This window comes from Eschrichtius robustus, chromosome 4 (assembly GCF_028021215.1).
Source record: "Eschrichtius robustus isolate mEscRob2 chromosome 4, mEscRob2.pri, whole genome shotgun sequence".
In the NCBI taxonomy this organism is placed as follows: Eukaryota; Metazoa; Chordata; class Mammalia; order Artiodactyla; family Eschrichtiidae; genus Eschrichtius; species Eschrichtius robustus.
The window spans coordinates 120656797-120678720 of NC_090827.1; the positions used below are offsets into that span (position 1 = coordinate 120656797).

The following is a 21924-nucleotide window of genomic DNA, read 5'->3' on the forward strand; positions in this document are numbered from 1 at the left end:
GGAGATCAGGTAGGACCCTCGTGCAGAAATTTCAAACTTAACATGTACAACATTGAATTAAAAAAATTTTTCCCCTAAATCTCTTCTTCCCTATGTCAATAACAGGCTCCACCCAGAAGCTAAAGCCACACATCTAGGGGTCACGCTTGTTTCTTCCTTTTCTATCGCCTTCTTCTCCTTAAATCCATTAATAAATCCTATCCCTTATCCGTGAACTCCTCTCCATCACCAAGCCATTATCCCTGATCAACAACCATTGTCTCTTGTCTCTTAACAAAAGACAGCAGCCAAGTCAAATAAGGTTCTAGCCTCAACTTCCTGACAATTACTGCCAGCTGCATCTTCTGATGTTGAGGGGGATCCCTCACTCACTCAGAGATCCTCTTGCCTTCATATCCCCCAAGTCATCATTCTCCCTCCATTCTCCAAAAAGTAAAATGTTTTCCATTAATTATTCAAATTTTTTCTGTTTTATTAAAAGGAAAAACCTGCTGAGATGATTTTTTAAAACAAGTCAGTGTGGTAGAAACCATCAAAACAATTCAGAAATCAGAAGAAACAACAATAAAATTTTCCATTTGGGGAAGGGAGAAAAACACAACTACAAAAGCATTCCTTTGCTTTTTTCTCTCTGCCACCCAAGTCCTATTTGTACTTGACAAGGCAAAATTAAACTTTTTTTTGACTTGTTAGGAAGGATTGCAAGGATTGCAAGGATTGCAAAATCCTTGCAAGGATTTTTTCATTCTTCTCTTTTTCTCAGACCACAGCAGTCCTCTTCTAAGACAGCAGACTGATTTCAATTTTTCACCATAATCCCACTGGATTTCCCTCCCCATTTTCTCTAGAGAATGTCATTTGAGTATATATTGCAGTGTTAAAAAGGAAATTTTAGTTGAATGTTTTTTAAATCACTGATTACTACTCCAATATAGACACTCCAATATAGAAAATGATTTTTTCTTCCAGACATGTTTTCATTTGGTGAGAACTATGCATCTATCTTTCTGTCGTGGGTAATGTGAAGACTTCATGGGAAGCTGTCTGAAGGACTAACAAATTGCCTAATTAAAGATGGTCTTGGGGAATTCCCTGGTGGTCCAGTGGTTAGGACTCTGCGCTTCCACTGCAGGGGAACCCAGGTTCAATCCCTGGTTAGGGAACTATAATCCCGTGAGCCACGTGGTGCGGCCAAAAAAAAAAAAAAAAAGGTAGTCTCGATTTGCTTTGCTTTATTGACTGTTTCATCTCTTTCCTTAACATTTCTGCAACTTGAAGCATTTCTGCTCATGCAAAGGAAGAACAGTCTAACGGTTAAGAGTGCAGAAGTTCTGAAGCCAGATGCTTAGGTTTAAATCCCAGCCTGGCTACTTCTTCTCTGTGTGACCATGGGCAGGTCACTTAACCTCTATCTCAGTTTCCCCATCCTATTGACATAAGATTGAGATATGCCCAGCACATTCTAAGTGCAATGTAAGTGCTAGCTACAACTAAGGGCTAGGTATACATTTGTTGCCAGGGACCAAATGATAGGCAAGAGCAACACCATCTTGCCCTATGGAGCTTTCTAGCTGTAGGACTTAAGCAAATGACTTAACATGAGCCTCGGTTTAATTATTTGTAATCAAGTGTTTCCCTCACAGGATTCTTATGGGAATCACATGAGATATGCCAAGGAAAATGCTTAATAGGGTGTGGTGAATATTCAACACTCAACGTGAGCTAATGCTGTACAGCAAGACAGGCAGATCATTAAACAGCCTAAGAGATGCAATAACTTATAATAGAAGTTTAGAATGCTATAGGAGTGCCCACTAGGATATCGAAAGTGAGTCCTAAGAAATAAGTAGGAGTTCGCCAGAATAAAAAGAGGAAAAGAGTTCCCAGAAGAGGAAGCCAGAGAGCTTCACCACTTTAAACAAACTAGAAGTTTAATGTAGGAAAGAATGGAAGACGGGAGTGGCAGGCAGAGATCAAGTCATTAATAGAGCTTTTCAGCTATACTCAAAGTTGACCTTATCCTGAGAAATGGGAGAAATGAGAAGCCAGGTAATGGGCTCAAATAGGGGGTGATAAAACCAGAATGGCATTTTAGAAAGAGCCTGATGGCTGCAGACTAGGGAATGGAATGGAGGAGGTCAGGAGGCAGGATGCCCGTTGGGAAGCTGCTGCAGTTTCTAGGTTCTAAGTGAGGGCTGGAAGGTGGTGAACTGGGACAGGGGAGTGACAATGGGATGGAGAGACCTGGTGTCCTTCCTCAGTCCTGCTGCTTTGGTGAGCACTTCATGTCTTCAGTCTGAAGTCTTCTTTCCTATGTAGATCCCACTGTGACTGTTTCTCACCTCCTCTCACCTACTGCAGTGAGGGGTATTATTGTCCTCCTGAAACCTCCCCAAACATCCTGCCCCAGCAGCAGGCACTGGAGGAGAGCTCACCAGCTTAGCTGGTTTGAGTGTTGATTTTCTCCCACAAAGAGAACAATTCTTAATCAAATATTGCTTGAGGCCCCCTATCATTTGTTTTACATGCTGCCATCTGGAGCTGCCCCCAGGTATGTCATATGACCACAGTGCCGCCAAGATGATTAGGACTGCAGTTTTCCAGCTAGAAAGTTAATATTTACCTCACCAGGAGGAGAAGTGCAACTACTTCTTCATATAATAAAATAATGATTTACAAACTTCTTCACCACCTGACCATGCTGTATCCAACTACTTACAAATAATTCCTTGGCAATGACTTGGGTGTTGGGCAGTGGGGAGGGTAAATTAGCTCTGTTAAGGGAGCCCAACCCACCCTAATCACCTAATTCACCTTATCCACGGTCAGAGTTCAATGTAATCCCATATAGAGGTTGTGGGTTGTGATAAGTGAGCAGTAAATATCTAATCAGTTGAAGAAGAAATGCCATTTTAGAGGTCATTGGCCTCACTGTGCTTCTGCAAAACCATTATGGGATTTGGGTAGGAGGTTAGTTTTATGGTTTGTTTTTGTTTCTCTTGTCATCTTTGCTCAATAGCAGTGCTGACTGGAATAGCCTCAAGCAAAATTGTAAGGGTGGTGAATTGAGACAGCATGTTCCACGTTTCATCACTCTTTGCTTTCCTAAACTTCAATGCCTTCACCTGATACTCTCTTGAAAGCAGGAAAAGGTATGAACTAATTTACAATAAGGCTAGTGTGTGTGTCTTAGTGTAAGGTGGACCCAGTCCCAGGGAAGCAAAGGTGATCTCAGACTCAGAGGGCCTGGAAAATTTGCTGAAAAACATGAATTTAGGATCATGAAGATAATAGGAGGAAGTGCAAGTCAGAACCAGTTCAACCGAAATCAACATCCAGTCTGAGAGCCATGAACCTCAAGTCTTCCTCCCCTGCTCCCCTCTGGTCATGCCCTGTGCAACTTTAACTTTTAACTTCACAAAACATCCAACACCGTAACTTCAGATCTTTAACTGCCATGATGTAGCAAGCTTCACCCCATGGTACTTATGCAAAATCCCTTAGCCAGAAATAGGTGAAACCATATCACTTGGAACTGTGCCTACTCCAAAATAATAAACTTATAAATCCCTCTCTGAAAACAATGGCCTCAAACCTACACTTCAAGTTCATGGAGACTTCAGTCTTTATCCCTTTTCCGAACCTCAGCCCTTCCTAGTTTTATTTTTTTATTTTTATTTTTTATGTACTTATTTATTTATTTATTTTTGGCTGCGTTGGGTCTTTGTTGCTGCGTGCAGGCTTTCTCTAGTTGCGGTGAGCGGGGGCTACTCTTTATTGCGGTGCACGGGCTTCTCATTGCGGTGGCTTCTCTTGTTGTGGAGCACGGGCTCTAGGTGCACAGGCTTCAGTAGTTGTGGCTCGTGGGCTCTAGAGCGCAGGCTCAGTAGTTGTGGCGCACGGGCTTAGTTGCTCCGTGGCATGTGTGATCTTCCCAGACCAGGGCTCGAACCTGTGTCCCCTGCATTGGCAGGCGGATTCTTAACCACTGCGCCACCAGGGAAGTCCCCTTTCCTAGTTTTAGAGCCTCTGTAATCTAACCTGAATTCCATTCACTGAACTGAATTTATTAGGTTTCTACTTTATGCCAGACATTGTTCTAGACCAGTTGTTGTCAGCCTTGGCTGTAGACTGGAATCATTCAGAGACCTTTGAAAAAATACCATGCCTGGAACTCACCCAGAAATTCCAATTTAATTGGTTCTAGGTGCAGTTTAGGCATAAGGACTTTCTAAAGCTCTCCAGGTGATTATAATCCACAGTTAAGAGCCATTGCTCCAGGTACTGGAGATACAACAATGAACAAGACAAACAAGGCAGAACTCTTATTTTAACAAGTTCAAATTCTGTCCCTCCTCTGATTAGCAGCTGCCTCAATTCTCTTGCTAGCTTATCTTTTCTACTATTCTTGCTCTTCCAGGTCATGGTCCTAGATAAAACCGTCTAACACTGTCTTTTCTCAAGCCCCCAGGTGTCCTGTCCCAGCTGTGTGAAACATATAACTCTGCTGATTAACTTCATTACAAATTTATGAGCTCCATTCTCAGTCTGGCTCTCAACATTGGCAAATTTTTACTTATCTTTTGGCAGCTTCCTTTCTTATTTTTGATAGCAAACATTGCAAATCTTTTATTTCTCTCTTAAAACCACATATCAAGATCCTGTCTCTCTCACTCTCAGCAGATAACTCAGCCTCTTTTTAACAAAGAAAATAGTAGCCAGAGTGGTGAAATCCTTCAGCATTCTTCCTTCCCACCTTAACAGTGCCTTCCTTTTCTCCCCCTTGTATCTGTAATTTCTCTCTACAGCCAGACCCTTCTCTACTTGTTACAAATGTCCTCAAGCATCTGCCTATTAAACCTACTTAGAGGGACTTTCCTGATGGTCCAGTAGGTAAGACTCCGTGCTCCCAATGCCCAGGTTTGATCCCTTGTCAGGGAACTAGATCCCACATGCATGCCGCAACAAAGATCTCACATGCCGCGACTAAGACCCGGCGCAGGCCAAAATAAATAAGCAAAATAAATAATTTTTTAAAAACCTGCTTAGAATCAGTCTATTTGCTCTCTCTCCTTTCACTGACATATATATCTGGAAAGACTTCTCTACACTCACAGCTTCCACCTCCATTTCTCCACTTAGTCCTCCTGAATTGCAATTTGACTTCCACTGCTATCGCTATGCAGCTGTGCTTTCCAAACTTTTCCATGTCACGGCAGCCAGAGAAAATTACTATATTTATTTGGTATCCTGAGGACAACATCAAAGTCACTCTAGCTCCTCCCGGCCATGTCAGGAACTTAAGGGGCTAAGTTTTCAGCCCCCTTGCAATCATTCATGCCTCACCAGCCTACCTTGGCATACCAGGGGGAAGGCTCTCTTCCACTGAAACTGGTCTGGCAAAGGACACCAGTGACCTAACTGACAAATGCAACGTCCGCTTCTCTGTCCTCATCTGTTCCATAGCACAGCTAATTGAACATGGAGATTCTATTTTAAATACCACGATTTGGTCAAGATAATGTGGAGTTGGAGGCCAGGAAGTAGGTGGAGATGAGAAGAGCAGGCTACTTTCCTTTCACTGTCTCCTTAATCAAAGCCCCGTTGTATAGGAGAATCAACAGGCAATGCCTGGGAATCCATGGTCAGATTACGTGGCCAGAGAAGATCATTTGCCCCAGGCAAAGGGCAGCAGAGTCTTTTTTTTTTTTTTTTTTTTTTTTGTCTGCCTCCTGCGGTTTGAGGGATCTTAGTTCCCCAACCAGGGATGGAACCCGTGCCCCCTGCAGTGGAAGCATGGAGTCTTAACCACTGGACCACTAGGGAAGTCCCAGGGGCCCCAGAGTCTCAACTGACTAAGCAATTGGTAAACTGTGACACGCAAGAACATTTTGTGTATTACTGTACCCCTAGAATGCTTTCACAAATTAATTCGAATTCATTAAGATCCTGACCATGGGCTATCTGCATATTTCTGAGGAGAGGCCATTTAGGGAGTCTTTGCGTTACAGACCTTAGGATGGTTTATGTTGTGTGTGTGGTTTAACTTGGGATTGTCCACAGCATCCATGCGTAACTGCTTGCCTCACCTTCATGCTGGCTTCATTTTCTCCCAGTTGGCCCTTACTCTAATGGTAAAGTTTGGCCTGACAAAAGAGCATTTTCCCACCAAAATAATAGGGGTAGAATGTTAACAACTTGGCTACATTTAAACTATATAGTACGTAGTTGGTGTGTGGTGGGAGGGGGTTTGGGAGACTGACTGGTTAGGTTAAATTCTAAGGTCACTGGTCTCTTCAATTTGCCCTATTATGCCTATTGCCAGCCAGGCTGAGGATGCTGGAGTTCACTGCCTTAGAAATCCCTTACCATAAACCTACCTGCAGAGACTCCTAAAACTCCGTAGGGATTTGTGCTGGTTACTCTCTATTTGCCCTTCCAGATCCATTCTCACCCGTCTCAGGTCTGTTCTGTACCCCTGGACACTAAGCCTTTACCAACGGTATCGTCTGGGTTTTCTCTCCCTTCAGCTTTGGGTTAGGGTCAGTCCCCAGCAGGAAATCTGAGGGCAGGAGGAGAGGGAAATCAGGATCATTATTCTCACTCTTTCCCCTCTTGTAACAGTTCTGAGTGTTTACACGCCTCCCCCTAAGGCCGTAGCTCCCCTCAGGCTGCCCCTTTACACAGAGCTGGCTCTTATCTGCTGCTGGAAACATCTTTCCCTTTCTTTCCCCTTCAGGCCTAGAGTTAGTAATGACTTCCCAATGTCCCTGGGCATTTCATCATTTCTTATTTTATCTTTGTACTGGCCTCTCTGACTACACCCTTTATAACTAGTCCCTTCATTAACCTCTTTGTAGTTCAACCCTTTGGGTATATCATCTTTTTCCTGACAAGACCCTAACTGTATGAGGACATGTACAGCTGTATGCCTATGGTTCAGCATTTCAGTGAATATAATTACTATTGTTATTCTATGTTTTCCTCTTAACTTTTTCATTTATTTAGTTATCTACTACTTTAATTCCCTAACATGTTTCAAAGGGTATTATCCTAGTGATGGAGGGACAGGGAGGAGCCAGAAGCTGTTGGCACGAGTAGACACAATTAAAGTGGGTTCTAAACAGCATGGCATGTCATCCATGAGTTGGGTTGAAAAACTTTGAAAACAAATGTGAAACAAGTACATTAAGTTTTAAGTTACTTCCAGGTAAAATATGATCACATTTTCATCAGTGTAATTCTGATGTGTTTATCTTATTTTCCCAAGTGTATTGAGAACATTTTGAAACCAGGAATATAGGCTATACTTTTTTCTCCCTTATAAAACTCAGTATTTTCCATAGTAAATACTACAGTACTACATGATCTACAGCTGGTTTAATCTGCAAGTACAGAGGAACCAAGAAAATGAAGGGCCAACTATCAATTGTACTCAGATTTTCAACTGTGTGGTGGGTGGGCACCCCTAACCCTGGAATTGTTCAAGTGTCAACTGTATAATGAAGGAAACCAGACCAGAGGAAGAGAGGGTTAAGAGAAGGACACAATTAATTTATGAGACCTAGCTACAAAAGGGCAAGGGCAACAGAGAATGAAGAATGCCAGGTTGGGTGGGTAGGGGTGATGTAATATCAAGAAATTAAATGGAAAACGATGTTTTTTTTTTTTTTAACTTTTGGGTTTTATTTATTTATTTATTTATTTATTTATGGCTGTGTTGGGTCTTCGTTTCTGTGCGAGGGCTTTCTCTAGTTGTGGCAAGCGGGGGCCACTCTTCATTGCGGTGCGCAGGCCTCTCACCGTCACGGCCTCTCTTGTTGTGGAGCACAGGCTCCAGATGCGCAGGCTCAGCAATCGTGGCTCACGGGCCCAGTTGCTCCGCGGCATGTGGGATCTTCCCAGACCAAGGCTCGAACCCGTGTGCCCTGCATTGGCAGGCAGATTCTCAACCACTGCGCCACCAGGGAAGCCCAGCAATGGGTTTTAAAAGCACAAAAGAACAGAAAGTGGTTTTTTAAAACTATTATAGGCAATTACTTTCTTCTGAATCTTAGAGCATTTGATATTAAATACTGAATGCAGACTAAGGAGTCACCAAAATTTAAGAGAATGTTGTAAAGATGCAATAAATGAGTTAATGACATGAGAGTACTCTGGATTCTTTTCAATAAGAACATTAGTATAAAAGCAAGATGTTATTTCATGTTAAATTTATAGATTGCATATATGATGTATACTCTAATGGCCAGTACCTGAAAACACACCTAAGATTAGAAGGGTTGAAGAAACTGGGAAGTCAAAGATTTTCATCTATTATTTCTCATCTTCTATGTCTCTCTATCCCTGACAATATTTAACTGCTAGAAAGTTGTAAAGATGATTGATATAGTATTTATTACATGTCTGAGGTCATTGACTGAATACTTTCATATAGAAAGCACAACACGGTGCAATTATTACCCCCCCCCCCCTTCATTACAGAAAAGGCTTGAATAAACAGGCGGAATTTGTACCTTTCTCATTCGACATTTTGGTTTGAGCTAACAGCTGAAAAGTCAGGGCTGCATAAAGTTACCATGTCCTTCAGCAATATCATCCTCCTTCACATTTTAAACTAGGGGGGTAAAAAGTCTGTTTTAATTTGCAATTCAAGTCCCATCCTTTTTAAGGTCAAATTGGAATAAGGTGACATCATCATACAGAGTGCCCTTATGTAAACTTAGTTTGTAAACTGTAAAAGAGTTACGTAGATAATGGCCTTATTGTTATCACTATCAACAATATTAATATTAAAGTGTGAATAATTTTAAAAAATCACAGTAAAAATAAAATCATATACAGTGCCCTAATAAACCGTATGGAGGAAGATGTGTGTGTGTACTCACATCCTAATTGGAATATAGCCAGGGCTACAGCTGGAGATCCAGCCAATGAAGAAAGAGAGTGAGGCCTGGGAGGCTAGCAAGCTGTCCAGATGTGTTCTGCAGGGGGTCATTTTGGGCACCAGTCTGTGAAGTCCAGCCTTTAGTTTGGTAGGCTTCAAATTCAACTTTGCTAGAATAGCAAGGTGACTGGCTTTCTAGAGACAGCCTGACCAGAATTATGTCATAGAACGCTCTAAACATCAGAATATAACTATTAAGCTCATTAGTGAATTCTCTTCCTCTTGCCTAGAGTCCAGACCCGTGACTGTCAAACAGAGAAGGAGGTTGGAAGTAGGGTGGTAGAGGATGACCCTCCCTAGTGAGAAGGAGCCTCCGTTTCTCTGGGGAATCTGTTTAAAGCGACTTAAATCCACACTACCCTCCCTTCCTTCTCCCTTCTTACCCAATCCCGGACAGTCTTGTAATTCTGAGAGCCCCGTCCAGGAGGGCATGGTCCCTGATTGAAAATTATGGCTAATATATCTTATTATTAGAAATAATAATAATAATTATTGAGCAAATTACACAACTATAGAGGGAAATTTGCTCAGCTATATAGGGAAAAAGGTAGAGGGTCATTGCCTTGAGCTAAAGTGTTCCAAGTTTTTCTCAGCGTTAAGAATCACCTCAGGGGAGTTCCCTGGCGGTCCAGTGGTTAGGACTCGGCCCTTTCACCGCGGAGGGCCTGTGTTCAATCCCTGGTCGGGGAGCTAAGCCCACGTGGCGTGGCAAAAAAAAAAAAAAAAAAAAAAAGAAAAGAATCACCTGAGGCACTTACTTAACGTGGTGTCAGGAATCCCTCCCCTGAAGAGTCATTAAGTCATGGGTGGGCCCCACATAATGATGGTATTTAGAAAACTGGCTAGTTTGGGCAATGCTGCTCCAGGCTAACCTCTCTGGGGATCAAATCATTAGCATGCAGGCCTCCGTTTTGCTCTTGCTGAATTTTCCCGGGCACCTGTTCCCACTACCCTCCAGGAGACTCTCAGAAATATATCTGCCATTTCTCATGTGGTCCCAACACTTACCCCTTTATGGTGGAAGTGAGGGTCAAAGAGTAAAAACAAAGCACACTCAAAGTTAGCCAGTCAAGCACATACACAGAGCCCAGAGGTTAGACCAGCCCTTCCTTCTGGTTCAAGCACTATATTTCAACAGGCCAGATTCCCCCGACTTTTGGATCTTTGGTACTATTCTCTCGATCCCTTGGATGCTGACCACATAAAGACCACCTGGAGCTGTCGATATGAACAGATCTCAATATTAAAATGGAAGGAGGGACTTCACTGGTGGCTCAGTGGTTGAGAATCCGCCTGCCAATGCTGGGGACACGGGTTCGAGCCCTGGCCTGGGAAGATCCCACATGCCGCGGAGCAACTAAGCCCGTGTGCCACAACTACTGAGCCTGCGCTCCAGAGCCCGTGAGCCACAACTACTGAAGCCTGCGCTATTAGAACCCGTGCTCCGCAACAAGAGAAGCCACTGCAATGAGAAGCCCGCACACCGCAACAAAGAGTAGCTCCCGCTTGCTGCAACTGAAGAAAGCCTGCGTGCAGCAGCGAGGATCCAATGCGGCCAAAAATTAAAAATAAATAAATCAATAAATTTATTAAAAACAAAAAAACAGTACGGCACTGGCACAACAGACACATAGATCAATGGAACAGCATGGAGACCCTTTGCCTGTCTATTCCATCACTACTCCCATTCTCTGCGCCATGCCCAAGTGGCTGAGTGCTGCCAGAGAAAGCCACTCTTGGTATCACCATGGCCCCAGCCGTGCCATCTGTCACATTTACAGAGTTTCTCTAGTCAGTTCATGTTCTTACTCTCCAGTGTGGTTACTTCAAACTTTTCCCATTCTCTCTAAAACCTCCCACCTCTTCCACTTCCTATTCTCAGTTGATGATGTCACTTTGCACTCAGCAGAATGGGCCTCCCAAAGATGTCCATGCCCTAATCCCTAGAACCTGTGAATATGTTACATCACGTGGCAAAAGGGACTTTGCAGATGTAATTAAGAGTATGGGCCCTACAATAGAAAAAGTATCCTGAATTATCCAGGTGGGCCCAATTTAATCACATGCGTCCTTAAAAACAGAGAACTTTCTCCATCGGAGGCAAAGAGATGTGGCAGAGAAGTAAGAAAGATTCCAGTTGTTGAGAAGGATTCAACATGCTGTGGCTAGCTCTGGGACAGATGCCTCTGCTGCCAAAGGTGACCCCCCCCCCCCACCCACTCCCCAGCTGACAGCCAGCAGGGAAGTAGAAACCTTTGTTCTGCAAGCGGAAAGAACTAGGTTCTGCTCATGACCTGAGGAGTTTGGAAGCCTGCCAGAACCTGCTGAAACTTGGAGCAGAGAAACCCACAGACCAGCAGAACTGTGAGCTAATACATTTGTGTTATTTCAAGCTAGTAAGTTTGTGATCATTTGTTACAGCAACAATAGAAAACTAATACACACCTCCTAACTCACAGAAAAATGGAAGCATCCAAAGGGGTGAGTTCAACTTTCTACACGCAGTCTACAAACATAACTGTGTCACTCCCATGCTTCTCTTTCTTCCTTTTTCCCTCCTGTTGCATTGGACTAGCTGTTCTTTCTCATCTCCCAGGCCATTCCTTCCATCTGTTCTGAATAGCGTCTCCTCCTGACTTCTGAACTTTGACTATTGATTATACTCCCCATTGTCTCCTTCCTCATCCCCTTTACTGATTCCTTCCCATCAGCAGTGAATTGTAGAAAGTTTTCCTCACCTCAGAAAGAAAGCCTATACTATTAGCCCTCATTTCCCACCAACCCAAGTTTATTTTACAAATTTATTCTGATAATGCTTTAGCACCCCTTATAGATCAGCCCTCCAGGAAGACAACTCACTGGCCTGCTGCTGAACCCGGCTCTTTTTCACTCCCACTCAACCAGGATTCCACTCAACATAGCATAACCAAACTCCCTCTGGCTAAGGCTAACAAAGACCTCTATGTTACCAAGTCCAATGGACTTTTACATCTTTATTTTACCTGCGCTCTCAGGAGCATTCGATATATTATAGATGGCCATTCTACCTTTCTCAAAAAGTCTTTTCCTTGTTTTCCTGGATACTGCCCTCTTCTGGGCTTCTTCCTATTGCTCTAGTTATGAATTTACAGCATCATCTGCAGTGTTCTTCTTTACCAAACCTAAAATATTAGGCTCTCTCTTAGACACTCTGTATTCTCTTTCCAGGCCATCTCATTTTTTCCTATGGCTTGCTTTTATTTTTTTTAATTGAGGTATAATTGATTTACAATATCATATTAGTTTCAGGTGTACAGCACAGTGATTCACTATTTTTATAGCTTATACTCCACTTATAGTTATCATAAAATATTGGCTGTATTCCCTGTGCTGTACAATATATCCTTGTTGCTTATTTATTTTGTACATAGTAATTTGTATCTCTTAATCCCTTACTCCTATCTTGCCCCTATCCTTTCCCTCTCCCCACTGGTAAACACAGTTTGTTCTCTATATAGACTGTTTCTGTCTTGTTGTATTCATTCTTTTGTTTTAATTTTTAGATTCCACATATAAATGATCACATGCAGTATTTGTCTTTCTGTATCTTACTTATTTTACTAAGCACAATACCCTCCAGGTCCATCCCTGTTGTTGCAAATGGCAAAAGTTCATTCCTTTTAATAGCTGAGTAGTATTCCATTTTATATGTATACCACATCTTCTTTATCCATTCATCTGTTGATGGACACTTAGGTTGCTTCCATATCTTGGCAATTGTAAATAATGCTGTTATGAACATTGGGGTGCATGTATCTTTTCAAATTAATGTTTTCATTTTCTTCAGATATATGCCCAGGAGTGGAATTGCTAGATCATATGGTAGTTCTATTTTTAGTTTTTTGAGGAACCTCCATATTGTTTTCCACAGTGGCTGCACCAACTCACATTCCCACCAACTGTGTCCAAGGGGTCCCTTTCCTCCACATCCTCACCAACATTTTTTATTTGTGGTCTTTTTGATGACAGCCCTTCTGACAGGTGTGAGGTGATATCTCATTGTGTTTTCAATTTGCATTTCTCTGATGATTAGTGATTTTGAGAATTGTTTCATGTGCCTGTTGGGCATTGGTATGTCTTCTTTGGAAAAATGTATGTTCAGACCTTCTGCCCAGTTTTTTCTATTTTTGATATTCAGTACTATGAGCTGCTTAGATATTTTCAACATCAACCCCTTATTGTTCAGATCACTTACAAATATTTTCTACCCTTCAGTATGTTGTCTGTTGTCAATTGTTTCCTTTGCTGTGCAAAAGCTTTTAAGTTTAATTAGGTCCCATTTGTTTACTTTTTCTTTTGTTTCATGTGCCTTAGGTGACAGATCCAAAAAAATATTGCTACAATTTATGACAAAGAGTGTTCTGCCTGTGTTTTTTTCTGGGAGTTTTATGCTTTCCAGTCTAACATTTAGGTCTTTAATCCATTTTGAGTTTATTTTTGTATATGGTATGAGAAAATGTTCTAATTTCATTCTTTTACACGTAGCTGTCCAGTTTTCCCAGTGCCACTTATTGAAGAGACTGACTTTCCTCCATTGTATATTTTTGCCTCCTTTGTCATAGATAAATTGACCATAAGTTGTAGGTTTATTTCTGGGGTCTCTATTCTGTTCCATTGATCTATGTGTCGGTTGTGCCAGTACCATACTGTTTTTTTGTTTTTAATAAATTTATATATTTATTTATTTTTAATTTTTGGCTGCATTGGATCTTCACTGCTGCACACGGACTTTCTTCAGTTGCAGCAAGCGGGAGCTACTCTTTGTTGTGGTGCGCGGGCTTCTCATTGCAGTGGCTTCTCTTGTTGCAGAGCATGGGCTCTAATAGCGCAGGCTTCAGTAGTTGTGGCTCACGGGCTCTGGAGTGCAGGCTCAGTAGTTGTGGCACATGGGCTTAGTTGCTCTGTGACATGTGGGATCTTCCCGGACCAGGGCTCGAACCCGTGTCCCCCGCACTGGCAGGCGGATTCTTAACCACTGCGCCACCAGGGAAGCCCCAGTACCATACTGTTTTGATTGATGTAGCTTTGTAGTATAGTCTGAAGTCAGGGAGCATGATACCTCCAGCTCTGTTCTTCTTTCTCAAGATTGTTTTGGCTATTCGGGATCTTTTGTGCTTCCATACACATTTTAAAATTATTTTTTCTAGATCTCTGAAAAATGCCATTGGTATTTTGAAAGGGGTTGCAATGAATCTGTAGATTGCCTTGGGTAGCTACTATGGTCATTTTAACAATTATTAATTTTTCCAATCCATGAACACAGTGTATCTTTCCATCTGTTTGTGTTGTCTTCAATTTCTTTCATCAGTATCTTACAGTTTGTTTGTTTTTTTTTCCACACTGCATGGCATGCAGGATCTTAGTTCCCTGGCCAGGGATCAAACCCATGCCCCCTGCATTGGGAGCATGGAGTCTTAACCACTGGACCACCAGGGAAGTCCCATCTTAAGTTTTCTAAGTACAGTTAGATTTATTCCTAGGTATTTTATTCTTTTTGATGAGATTGTAAATGGCATTGTTTCCTTAATTTCTCTTTCTTGTAGTTGTTAGTTTTAGAAATGCAGCTGATTTCTGCATATTAATTTTGTATCCTACAATTTTACTGAATTCATTGATGAGCTCTAGTGTTTTTTTGGTGGCATCTTGACGATTTTCTGTGTATAGTATCATGTCATCTGCAGTGACCGTTTTACTTCTTCCTTCCTAATTTTGATTCCTTTTTTTTAAAAAAAAAATTAGTTACCCTGGGCTTCCCTGGTGGTGTGGTGGTTGAGAATCTGCCTGCCAATGCAGGGGACACAGGTTCAGCCCCTGGTCTGGGAAGATCCCACATGCAGTGGAGCAACTAAGCCCGTGTGTCACAACTACTGAGCCCATGAGCCACAGCTACTGAGCTTGTGTGCTGCAACTACTGAAGCCCGCATGCCTAGAGCCCATGCTCTGCAACAAGAGAAGCCACCACAATGAGAAGTCCATGTACTGCAATGAAGAGTAGCTCCCGTTCGCCACAACTAGAGAAAGCCCGTGCGCAGCAACAAAGACCAATGGAGCCAAAAAAAAAAATTTACAATTTCCTTTATTGCTGTTTGCTTTGATTATTGTATCACTTAGCTATTGCTGCATAACAAATGTCCTTAATTCAAATGGTTTAATATAATGCCTTTATTTTTTTTTTTAGTTTTTATTGAAGCATAGTTGATTTACAATTTTACAATGTTGTGTTAGTTTCAGGTGTACAGCAAAGCGATTCATATATGTGTGTGTGTGTATATATAAATATAAATATAAATAAATGAATAAATAAATAAATATATATATATATATATATACTCTTTTTTAGATTTTCTTTCATTATAAGTTATTACAAGATAATGAGTATAGTTCCCTGTGTATACAGCAGATCCTTGTTGGTTATCTATTTTATATATAGCAGTGTGTATATTTTCAATTTGGATTCCTTCTATTTCTTTTTTTTGTCTGGTTGCTGTGGCTAGGACTTCCAATACTATGTTGAATAAAAATAGTGAAAGTGGGCATCCTTGTCTTGTTCTTGTCCTTAGAGGAAAAGCTTTCAGCTTTTCACTGTTAAGTATCATGTTAACTTCAGCTTATCATATATGGCCTTTATTATGTTGAGTTATGTTCTCTATATACCACTTTGTGTAGAAAGTGGTGTGTGTCTGTGTGTGTGTGTATGTGTAGAGTTTTTATCATAAATCGATGTAGAATTTTTTCAAAAGATTTTTCTGCATCTACTGAGATGATCATATGATTTTTATTCTTAAATTTATTAATGTGGTGTATCACATTGATTTATTTGCAGACACTGAACCATTTTTGCATCCCTGAGATAAATCCCACTTGATCATGGTGTATTATCCTTTTAATATATTATTGGATTTGGTTTGCTAATATTTTGTTGAGAATTTTTGCATCTATGTTCATCAGTGATATTGGCCTGTAATTTTCTTTCTTTCTTTTTTCTTGATATCTTTGTTTGATTTTGGTTATCAGGGTGATGCTGGTCTCATAGAATGAGTTTGGAAGCATTCCTTCCTCTACAATTGTTCTACAATTGTTTGGAATAGTTTGAGAAAAATAGGGTTAACTCTTCTGTAAATGCTTGGGAGAATTCACCTGTGAAGCCATCTAGCCTTGGACTTTTGTTTGGGAGTCTTTTTTGTTGTTGTTGTTGTTGTTTAATTGGAGTATAGTTGCTTTACAATGTTGTGTTAGCTTCTACTGCACTGCAAAATGAATCAGCCGTACATATACATATATCCCCTCCCTTTTGGATTACCCTCCCATTTGGGACACCACAGTGCATTAAGTAGAGTTCCCTGTGCTATACAGTATGTTCCCATCAGTTGTCTATTTAATACATAGCATCAATAGCATATATGTGTCAATCCCAATCTCCCAATTCCTCCCACCCCACCCCTTTCCCCCTTGGTATCCATACATTTGTTCTCTATGTCTCTATTTCTGCTTGGCAAATAAGGTCATCTATGCCATTTTTCTAGATTCCACATATATGCGTTAATATACAATATTTGTTTTTCTCTTTCTGACTTACTTCACTCTGTATGACACTCTCTAGGTCCATCCACATCTCTACAAATGACCCAATTTCATTCCTTTTTATGGCTGAGTAATAATCCATTGTATATATGTACCACATCTTCTTTATCCATTCGTCTGTTGATGGACATTTAGGTTGCTTCCATGTCCTGGCTTTTATAAGTAGGGCTGCTATGAACATTGGAGTGCATGTGTCTTTTTGAATTATGGTTTTCTCTGGGTATATGCCCAGTAGTGGGCCTGCTGGGTCATAGTGTAGTTCTATTTTTAGTTTATTAAGGAACCTCCATACTGTTTTGTTGGGAGTTTTTAAATTACTGATTCAATTTCATTACTGGTAATTGGTCTGTTCATATTGTCTATTTCTTCCTGATTCAGTCTTGGGAGATTGTACATTTCTAGGAATTTGTCCATTTCTTCTAGGTGGTCCATTTTATTGGCATATAGTTGTTCATAGTAATCTCTTATGATGCTTTGTGTTTCTGTGGTGTCCATTGTAATTTCTCCTTTTTCATTTCTGATTTTATTGATTTGGGCCCTCTTTTTTTCTTGATGAGTCCAGCTAAAGGTTTATCAATTTTATCTTTTCAAAGAACCAGCTCTTAGTTTTACTGATCTTTTCTTTCCTTTCTTTCTTTCTTTCTTTCTTTCTTTCTTTCTTTCTTTCTTTCTTTCTTTCTTTCTTTTCTTTGTCTCTATTTCATTAATTTCTGCTCTGATCTCTATGATTTCTTTCCTTCCACTAACTTTGTTTTGTGTTTGTTCTTTTTCTAATTAATTTAGGTGTAGGGTTAGGTTGTTTATTTGAGATTTTTCATGTTCCCTGAGGTAGGCTTGTATCACTATAAATTTCCCTATTAGAACTGCTTTTGCTGCATTCCATAGATTTAGGTTTATTGTGTTTTCATTTTCATTTGTCTCTAGGTATTTTTTTATTTCTTGTTTGATTCCTTCAGTGATTCATTGGTTGTTTAGTAGCATATTTTTTAGCCTCCATGTGTTTTTGTTATTTACTTTTTTGTGTTTTTTTTTAGTTGATTTCTAGTCTCATCGTGTTGTGGTTGGAAAAAATGTTTGGTATAATTTAAATTTTCTTAAATTTACCAAGGCTTGTTTTGTTTTGTGGTCTAGTATGTGATCTGCCCTGGAGAATGTTCCATGTGCACTTGAAAAGAATGTGTATTCTGCTGCTTTGGGATGGAATGTTTTATATATATATGTGTGTGTATATATATATGTCTATTTCTTTTAATGTGTCATGTTGTGTTTCCTTATTGATTTTCTGTCTGGATGATCTGTCCATTGATGTAAGTGGGGTGTTAAATTCCCCTCCTATTATTGTTTTGTCATTGATTTCTCCCTTTATGTCTGTTAATATTTGCCTTATGTATTTATGTGCTCCTAACTTGGGTGCATATATATTTACAATTGTTATATATTCTTCTTGGATTGATCCCTTGATCATTATGTGATGTCTTTCTTTGTCTCTTGTTACAGTCTTTGTTTAAAAGTCTATTTTGTCTTGATATAAATATTGCTACCCTGACTTTCTTTTGATTTCCATTTGCATATTGCATCTTTTTCCATCTCTTCCCTTTCAGTCTCTGTGTGTCTTTAGATCTGAAGTGAGTCTCTTGTAGGCAGCATATAGATAGGTCTTGCTTTTTTTATCCATTCAGTCACCCTAAGTTATTTTTTTATTTTTTTATTTTTTTAGAATTCTCACTTCTCTTTAATCACTGTGTTTCAGATTTTACAAATAATCTTAGAACAATTCAGGTAACTAAGGTTTTGGGGGGAAACAGTTCTTACTTGTACATGAAAAACTACTACATGCTCCATCTTTCTGTAAATAACTCCATTGGCTGGATTAACAAACATTGTCACAGAAACACAGAATTTTTTTAAAGCCATAGATCACTGCATATATATTCACAAAAAGCCATAAACAAACGTGCATTTCTCCTTACTAGGAGAACTTAATTAGATGTTTGAACATTAAGGCAGTGATGATTCTAAAACATAATGAAATTCTAAGTTAAGGCTTTATGTTTATTTTGAAACCCATATTCATAGGCAACTGTGACCAAAGCAAACTTTTATCTACCAGGTTGAGTTCATCTGCCCAGGGTATGTTATTTATCCACTACCAAAAATTCTTCTACAGGATAGGAATTAGTAGTGACACCATTGATTTACTTTAATGAATTATTAGTCCCCTCCTTAGGTTTTATTTTGAGGATTTAGCTTTCAGCAGCATAAGCATGTGCCACAGAAGGAACAGAGCATTTTTCTGGGTAAACTTAGACAAATTTACAGACCGCACTGATTTTTACTTGCTTGAAAGTTGGCCAACAGTCAAGAACTCAGAATCTCCTAAATACAGAAAACCTAAAAGCATGCTTAACCACACACCCATCTCAAAACATAGATGTTCTTGATTATTGAAGCACTTGGTCTTCACCTCATTTTCTTTGAAGACTGTTTGGTATTACCCTCTCTAAACAAACAAAGCAACAAAATGCAGAATATGATATTTTAGATGGATTTATTCTATAATTGCTATCCTCAAGGTGCAAATACTATCCTTGCTAGACCAATGTGTTTCCTCATTTAAGGAAAAAATGAGAGGTGGATGAAAAGAAGATTCATGTTAAAATAGTTGTTGATTGCACTCTTGCCCTATCAAGCTTATGCAAAGTATTCAAATTTAGTGGGGAATGTCCTTTTCTCCTTATATTATTTTTTTTAACATTTAGAGAGACAAAACTCAGACTCAGCTGGTGGGTGCACTTTGAGGAGCAGGTCTGGGGCACCATCTCGGCCTTCTGTAAGGAGTAGGAGGGATGCTCATAGGACACACTCCAGTCTGAGCTAACAGGCATGATTTCACAGCCCAGCGTTTCCATAGTTGGGGTGACTTACTGTCACTTAGACTGAAGGTCAGTCACCCCAAGTTTTTTGATTGGGACATTTAGTCATTTACATTTAAAGTAATTACGGGTAGGTTGTATTTAATATCATTTAGTTAATTGTTTTCTGGTTGTTTTTGTAGTTCTTCGCTGTTTCTTTCTTTTTCTCTTGCTCTCTTCATGATTTTATGATTTTCTTTAGTGTTATGTTTGAATTCCTTTCTCTTTATTTTTTATGTCTCTATATTAGGTTTTTGGTTCATGGTTACCATGAGGTTTATATATAGAAATCTTTATATATACATGATTATTTTAAGTTGCTGATGTCTTAATTTCAAATGCATTTTAACAACCCTCCATTTTTACTCTCCTCCCCCCATGATTACTGTTTTTGACATCATATTTTACATCTTTTTGTTTTGTGTATCCCTTAACTGCTTATCACAGATATAAATGGTTTTACTACTTTTGTCTTTTAACCTTCCTGCTAATTTTGCACATGGTTGATTTACTACCTTTTCTGTATATTTGCCTTTACCAATGAGGTTTTTCTTTTTTGTAATTTTCATGTTTCTAGTTGTAGCCTTTTCTTTTTCACTTAGAGAAATCCCTTTAACATTTCTTGTAAAGCTGGTTTGATGGTGCTGAACTCTTATCTTTTGCTTATCTGTAAAACTTTTTTTTTGAATTTTAGAATTTTATTTATTTTTTTATACAGCAGGTTCTTATTAGTTATCCATTCAATACATATTAGTTTATATATGTCAATCCCAATCTCCCAATTCATCACCCCCCGCCACCCACTTATCTGTAAAACTTTTGATCTCTCCATCAAATCAGAAAGAAAGCCTTGCTTGGTGGATTATTCTTGGTTGTATGTTTTTCCCTTTTATCACTTTAGATATGTCATGCCATTCCCTTCTGGCCAGCAGAGTTTCTGCTGAAAAGTCAGCTGATAGCCTGATGGGAGTTCCCTTGTATGTAATTTATTGCTTTTCCCTTGCTGCTTTTAATATTCTCTTTATCTTTAATTTTTGTCATCTTAAATACAATGTGTCTTGGTATGTTCCTCTTGGGTTGATCCTGTTTTGCACTCTCTGTGCTTCCTGGACCTGGATGTCTGCTTCCTTTCCCAGGTTAAGAATTCAGCTATTATGTCTTCATATATGTTCTCAGCCCCTTTCTCTCTCTCTCCTCTTTCTGGGACTACTATAATGTAAATGTTGGTATGCTTGATGTTGTGCCAGAAGTCTCTTAAACTGTCCTCATTTCCTTTTATTCTTTTTTCTGTTCAACCTCAGTGATTTCCACAGCTCTATCTTCCAGCTCGCTGATACATTCCTCTGTATCATTTAATCTACTCTTGATTCCTTCTGGTTCATTTTTCATTTTAGTTATTGTATTCTTTATCTCTCATTCTCCTTTATATTTTCTAACTCTTTGTTAAAAACTCCTAATTTCTCACTCTGTTCCATCCATTTTTCTCCTGAGTTCTTTGATCATCTTTACAATCATTACCTTGAACTCTTTATCAGGTAGATTGCCTATCTCCATTTCACTCAGTTCTTCTTTTGGGGCTTTATCTTGTTGCTTCATTTGGAACATTGTCACCTCATTTTCCAAGTTGCTATTTTTACTTCTATGCATCGGGTAGGTTGGTTACATTTCCAGACCTTGGAGAAGTGGCCGTTTGGAGGCGGTGTCCTATGCATCCCAGCAGCGCGCTCCCCTCTGGTTACCAGAGCTATATGCTCTAGGGGTGCTCCCTATGTTGGGTTCCATAGGTCCTTCTCTTGTAGCGGGCTGACTACTGTGGGCAGTTTGGTAGGCGTGGCTGGCCCCCCTGTCCAGCTGGTTGCCAGGCCCTGCCTTGTGCGGAGGCTGCCAGCTGCTGTTTGGTGGGGCCAGGTCACGAGTCGGCTAGCTATGGAACCTCGGGGGCTAGCTCATGGTGGGCAGAGCTAGGTTCTGTAGTGGGTGGTTGTGGAGCTGGACTTCCCAAATATAGTGTTGGCGGTGGGTAGGACCAGTTCCTGACACAGCTGGCTGCAGGTTCTGGGGTTTCCCAAAGCTGGTGCTGGCCCACTGGTGAGTGGGGCTGGAGCCTCGGGTGTCTGACTGAGGAGTCTGAGTATCTCAGACCTGGTGTTGGCCTGCTGGTGGGTGGCCCCAGGGCCCAGGGGGCTCCCAGGACTAGTGCTGGCTCACTGGTGTGTGGAGTTGGGTCCCCGGGTCTCTAGCTGCAGGGCCCTGGGTGTTCCAAAGCTGGTTTCAGTCAGCTGCTGGGTGGGGCTGGATCCTGGGGCTGCTGGCTAAAAGGCGCAACGTGTCCCAGAGCTGGTAGGCATGGCCGGGGCCTGGGGGTTTCTAGGGTTGGTGTGTTGGCTGGGTCCTGACAAGTCAAGCTGCAGGGCTGCATTGGTCCTCGGGCCAGTGTCTGCCTGC

General features: G+C 40.5%; 1 pseudogene; it reads right to left on the minus strand.

Moving 5' to 3' along the window:
• LOC137763521 (ferritin light chain pseudogene) overlaps window positions 1-21126 on the minus strand; it is a 60011-nt pseudogene extending 38885 nt beyond the window's left edge.
• Window positions 21127-21924: the final 798 nt, after the last annotated feature.